Source organism: Phoenix dactylifera, chromosome 4, assembly GCF_051530095.1.
Source record: "Phoenix dactylifera cultivar Ajwa chromosome 4, Ajwa_hap1_PhDact_Kaust_v1.1, whole genome shotgun sequence".
Taxonomy (NCBI): domain Eukaryota; kingdom Viridiplantae; phylum Streptophyta; class Magnoliopsida; order Arecales; family Arecaceae; genus Phoenix; species Phoenix dactylifera.
The window spans coordinates 42,677,467-42,684,282 of NC_143193.1; positions in this window are offsets into that span (position 1 = coordinate 42,677,467).

Here is a 6,816-nt window from a genome sequence, read left to right on the forward strand (position 1 = left end):
ACAACAATGACAACAACATATGCCTACCTACACTATTATTGTTGGTCTGTGGTAATCTATATTTTATCCTACTTCTTAATAAAATGCAATGCATAAAGCAATAAACTATAGCTTCATTAAATACAAAATAATAATAATAATAAATAATAATAAGATGTGTTCCTTTTCTTTTTTAGAAAGAAGAAAAAAAGAAGAAAAAAAAAGAATGATTCTTATGTTACCACTAAAATGAACCTTGCAATTTGGCAATTTTTTACTCGTAGCATTTCTTAATTTATGTATTTTAAAAAAGTTGTTGCTTTCAAGTATAAATATCACTACCCTCCAATAAGTGGTTTTTTTTTAGTTATTGGAATCTTGGAATGCCCCATTCAAATGACGGCAATCAAGCTAGTTTTCGATCAAAAAATTTGTAGGGTTTCGATAACCGAGGCTCTCCAAAACTGAGGGCTTGTCCTTGGTAGATAATTTAGAAAAGAGAAATTGGGGTTTGGCTGACTCTTATTCTAACTCTAGTAATATGGAAGTCATTTAGATCAATTCATGATTAATGAAAATGCTTTGCCTATACAAGTTTGTCATATATTGACAAATTGCTAGGAAAAGGAGTTTGTGGAGTGATTGATTGAAACCCTATTTGATTTGATGAGCTCAAAGCATTTGAGTATATCTTATATTTTACTAATGAATTCAATTGAGTGTTTCGGTAAAAATCTTGTCTAAATGTCTCTAGACTTGGCTCAAGATATTTTGGATAAGGTATGAAGTCAGATTGAACCAAGTCTGAGACTCGAGTCGACTCCAGGATATTACGAGTCGACTCCAAGCGTATCAGAATCACTGGCACGGGCTCGAGTCGACTCCAGACCAGTACGAGTCGACTCCGACTGAGAACAGACAGACGAACAGAAAGCATCAACTCAAAACCTGTCAGCGAGTCGACTCCTGAAGTGCGCGAGTCGACTCCGATGCTTACCGAGTCGACTCCGGAGTAATATGAGTCGACTCCAAGAAGCTACAGTCAGAAAAGTCAGAGAGCGTTATTTCGACCCTGAGATTCGAGTCGACTCTGGTGGAATGCGAGTTGACTCCGATGGTTGGCAGGTCGACTCCAAAGAAAGTGAGAGTCGACTCTCAGTGGAACACTAGGCAAAAGTCAGAGAACCGTTTTCGGACTCTGAGATTCGAGTCGACTCCCGCAATACACGAGTCGACTCCGAGACAGCGCGACACCAAAAAGGCAGAAGGCCATATTTCGGAAACTGAGAGGCGAGTCGACTCCCAGACAGCTCGAGTCGACTCCAAGGCAGCGCTCCACCAAAAAGACAGAAGGCCAAGTTTCGGAAACTGAGAGCCGAGTCGACTCCAGAGAAGTTTGAGTCGACTCCAAGACTGGACGAGCCAAAAGACAGAAGATCGGGAGTTCGGGCTCTGAGCGCCGAGTCGACTCCCAGGATTATCGAGTCGACTCCAGTGGGCCAAGTTGAAAATTGGCTCCGTGGATTTCATGAGATGAGCCGACTCCGAAAATGCCAAGTCAGCTCCAGAAGTTGGCGAGTCGACTCCGGGTCAAGACGAGTCGACTCCCAGTCGAAGAGGCCACTTTAATTCAAATCCGGAACAGTTGCCGAGTCGACTCCAGAAAAGCATGAGTCGACTCCCGCTACAGCCGAGTCGACTCCTGATCGCGCGAGTCGACTCCAACCCCCCAACGGACATATTGTCAGGTTGTGCAGAGTGTGCAGAACGGGCAGAAAAAGGTTTCTAATGGCTAGTTTCCGTGGGGGATGGTTTAAATAGCCACAGAGGACTGTAGCAAGAAAAAGAACGACCATTCCATTCAAAGAGATCAAGCTTTCATTCTCTGCAAGTTGGTTTTCAACGAAAAGAGGGAAGAGCGGCATTAACTTCATCCAACTTCCTCTTCCCAGCATTTAAAGAAGCCTCCTCCTGCATTCAAGTCGACCAGACATTCAAGAGGAGACCCGAAGCTCAAGAAGCCCTACTCAACTCCAACTCAAACGTGTTTGAGGGCTTCTAACCTCTTTTCAGTTTATATTGTTATTTATCTGCTTTTGAGAAGCTTTGTTTTCCGTTTGTCCCTTTTATTTACATCTTGTCTTTGCTTGGTTCAATCGGGGGATTGAATCAAGGGTGTAGAGGTTGGTTGGTGAGCCGAGTGTAAAACCAACGTGTGTAAGGGTTCGATTGTGATCCCGGAAAAACAATCGGGGTGGTTCTAGTCGGTGAGCCAGGAAAAACCGACCGAGTTCGTTGTGAGCTCGTAAAACAATAAGTTTGGTTGTGAGCTTGTAAAACAACCGGCTGTAATCCAAGGGGTTATAGTGAATTCCCAAGTGAGACTTGGGGAGTGGACGTAGGAGCAAGGGTTAGCTTCGAACCACTATAAAACATTGTGTTTGTGATTGATTGTCTCTCTCTATTTCTCTTATTTCATTCACAGCACATATAAACGAATCAATCATCACGCTAAAGCATTAATTAGTCATCCACAAACGTTTTAAATAGCTAAGTTATTTTAAAACCCAATTCACCCCCCCCCCCCCTCTTGGGTTGTCTATCTGGGCAACAAGTGGTATCAGAGCCTAAACTCTTCTACCTTAGAGTCAAAGATCAAAATGACAACCCCATTTGGATCTTTCCACATTGAGGGTCAGTCCACCCAAAGATCTCCTTTCTTTAATGGATCGACTACTCATATTGGAAGGCTAGGATGAGAATATTTATCCAAGCCCAAGATTATGAGATGTGGACCATTATAGTGAATGGATCATACATCCCATCCATCTATGTAGAGGGTGTCAATGTACCCAAACTAGAAAAGGATTGGGATGACCATGACTTTAGGAAGGCACAACTCAATGCGAAAGCAATGAATGTGCTCTATTGTTCACTAGATAGGAATGAATTCAATAGAGTCTCTACTTGCAATTCTGCAAAAGAGATTTGGGATAGACTTGAAGTGACCCATGAGGGCACGAATCAAGTCAAAAAATCCAAAATAAATATATTGGTTCATAAGTTTGAACTATTTAAAATGGATTCTAATGAATCAATCACATGCATGTTCACTAGGTTTACTGACATTGTCAATGGCCTAAAAAGCCTTGGCAAAAATTATACTAACAGTGATCTTGTCAGGAAAATTCTTCGCTGTCTACCAAGGTCATGGGAAGCCAAGGTGACGGCAATCCAAGAAGCTAAGGACTTGAACAAGCTTCCACTTGAAGAGCTCCTTGGATCCCTAATGACTCACGAGCTAACAATGAAGCAGCACAGCGAAGAAGAGTCCTCCCATAAGAAAAAGGTAATAGCTCTTAAATCTACATCATCTAACAAAGATCTGTCTTGTAGTAGCAGCAGTGAAGAAGAAGATCATGAGGGAGATGATGATGAGGCTCTCCTCGTGCGCAAGTTCAGAAAATTCATAAACAACAAGAAGTCCTATCATCAAAGGAGAGGCCCCTCAAATTTCTATCGGAAGGATAAAGGTAAGAAAAGGAAAAATGAGGGGATTGGGTGTTATGAGTGCAAGAAACCGGGGCACATCCGAGCTGAGTGTCCCTTACTAAAGAAGGGGAGCAAATACAAGAAGAAGAAAGCTCTCGTCACCACCCTATCGGACTCCGACTCATCATCATCATCATCGGATGATGAACAAGAAGAAAAGGCCAATTTCTGCTTCATGGCCAATGAAAATGAGGTAACGTCCGAATCGCATCTAGATTTTACATTTGATGAATTGTATGATGCATTTAATGAACTAATGATTGAATATAAGGCCATAAATCTTAAGAATAAAGAGCTAAAGATAGCTAATCAATCATACCTACATAAATATGATAAATTAGTTAAGGATAAGGACTCTATCACCAAAGAAAATTTAGAACTTAAGACAAGCAATCAACTCTTAACTCAAAAGACTAATACCTTGAGTAAAGATAATGAAAAATTAACTAAAGAAATTTCAGAACTTAAAAACAATAAACAAATCTTAAACGAGAATCTCATAAAAGATTTAAACATTCTAAAAACCGAAAAACAAACTCTAACTAAAGAACTTGAAAAGTACAAACCTTTGGTTGAAAAGTTTACATATAGTTCTGAAAAATTGAATATGATACTTAATAGTCAACGAGCAGTATTTAATAGAGCGGGTTTAGGGTATAAACCAAAAAACAAGCAAAAACTTCTTAGTAACTTCTTTGTTAAAGCTGGGAAAAGTAAAACTAAGAAAATAACCTGTTTTTGTTGTGGAACCTTAGGACATAAAGCAAATGTGTGCGATTATAGAAAAGGTAAAACTAAAAGAAAAATTAAAAGGGTATGGGTTCCAAAAGGAATCAACATGACTAACCATGAAGGACCCAAGAAAACTTGGGTACCTAAGATTATATGATCTACTTGTGTAGGAGTGTCTTGCAGCCAAGGTCAACAAAAATTGCTGGTACTTGGATAGTGGCTGCTCAAGACACATGATGGGTGACAAGGATCAATTCTTCACCCTTGAAGCTAAGAAGGGAGGTGCTGTGACTTTTGGAGACAACAACCAAGGTCACATCATTGGTATAGGTAAAGTATAAATTACCCTTCTACTTTTATTGATAATGTTAGGTATGTTGACGGTCTTAAGCATAATTTATTAAGCATTAGTCAATTATGTGATAAAGGTTATGATGTTATGTTTAAACCATCACTATGCATTGTAACAAACCCAAATGACAATAGTTTAGTTTTTAAAGAAATAAGACGTGGGAATGTGTATGTTGTAGATCTTGAGGATCTTGCCAAACACAACCCATGCTTAGTTGTTAATGAAACTAAGGACAATGATGCTAGTTGGCTATGGCACCGTAAGTTAGGTCATGCAAGCATGGACACAATATCTAAATTAGTTAAAAGAGATTCCGTGATAGGTTTGCCAAAACTAAGATTTGAAAAGAATAAAATATGTGAAGCTTGTCAATATGGCAAACAATCTAGGAACTCCTTTAAATCCATAAAATGTGTCTCTACTTCTAGACCTCTAGAATTATTACACATGGACCTGTTCGGACCAACTAGAACAACAAGCCTAGGCGGAAATAAATATGGTCTAGTTATTGTAGATGATTATTCTAGATACACATGGGTCATGTTCTTAGCTCATAAGGATCAAGCATTTTCTGTTTTTAAGAAATTCCATAAAGAAGTAACCAATGCTAGAGATACCTCAGTAATAGCTATTAGAAGTGACCATGGTACCGAATTTGAAAATCATTTATTTGATGAGTTTTGTAGTAAAAAGGGAATAACACACAATTTTTCTGCACCTAGGACACCACAACAAAATGGAGTTGTGGAGAGGAAAAATAGAACTCTAGAAGAAATGGCTAGAACTATCTTATGTGAAGGTAACCTCCCTAAGTACTTTTGGGGAGAAGCCATTAAAACTTCTTGTCATATATTAAATAGAGTTTTATTGAGACCCATTATAAAGAAAACACCTTATGAACTTTGGAAAAACAGAAAACCAAAGGTAAATTACTTTCATATTTTTGGATGTAGGTGTTTTGTTCATAATAATGGGAAAGATAATCTAGGTAAATTTGATTCTAAATCTGATGAGGGCATATTCTTAGGATATTCTACAACTAGCAAAGCCTATAGGGTCTTTAATAAAAGAACCTTAGTTATAGAAGAATCTATACATGTTGTATTTGATGATTCTAGTGACATTTCTTCTAGCAAGAGAGTTAATTTTGATGATGATGCTGAAATTCTTGAAGAAAAGATAGATGAGATGACATTACAAGATAACAATCAAAAATTAATCGAAGATGCATCATCAGGCCAAGAGACTATAGTAGATCATGGGCTAACTAAGGCTTGGAGGTATGCTCACGGGCATCCTAAGGAATTAATTCTAGATGATCCATCACAACCTGTTAGGACTAGAGCATCCCTTAGGAACTTAAATAATCATCTAGCCTTTGTTTCACATTTTGAGCCCAAACACATAGAAGAAGCCGAAAATGATGTAAATTGGATAAATGCAATGCAAGAAGAATTAAACCAATTTACTAGAAACAAAGTATGGAATCTAGTTGAAAGACCTTCTGAATATCCAATTATAGGTACCAAATGGATTTATAAACATAAACTTGATGAAAATGGAATTGTAATAAGGAATAAGGCTAGACTAGTAGCAAAGGGCTATAATCAAGAAGAAGGTATAGATTTTGATGAAACCTTTGCTCCTGTAGCTAGAATTGAGGCTATTAGATTATTATTAGCATATGCATGCTCTAAGGACTTCAAATTATTTCAAATGGATGTAAAAAGTGCATTCTTAAATGGGTATATTAATGAGGAGGTATATGTAGAACAACCTCCTGGTTTTGAAAATCATCAATACCCCAATCATGTTTATAAATTGAACAAAGCACTTTATGGGTTGAAACAAGCACCTAGAGCATGGTATGAAAGGCTTAGCAAATTCCTATTAGAACATGAGTTCTCTAGGGGTAATGTAGATACAACACTATTTCTGAAAAAGCAAAACAAAGATATGTTGTTAGTGCAGATTTATGTTGATGATATCATTTTCGGTGCTACTAACAATCGCCTCTGCGAAGAATTTGCTGATTTGATGCAGAGTAAATTTGAGATGAGCATGATGGGAGAGCTGAACTACTTCCTCGGGCTTCAAATCAAACAGTCCGAAGGAGGCATCTTCATCAATCAAGCCAAATATATCAAGGAGATGCTCAAGAAGTTTGATATGGAGGGAAACAAGTCAATCAGCACCCCCAT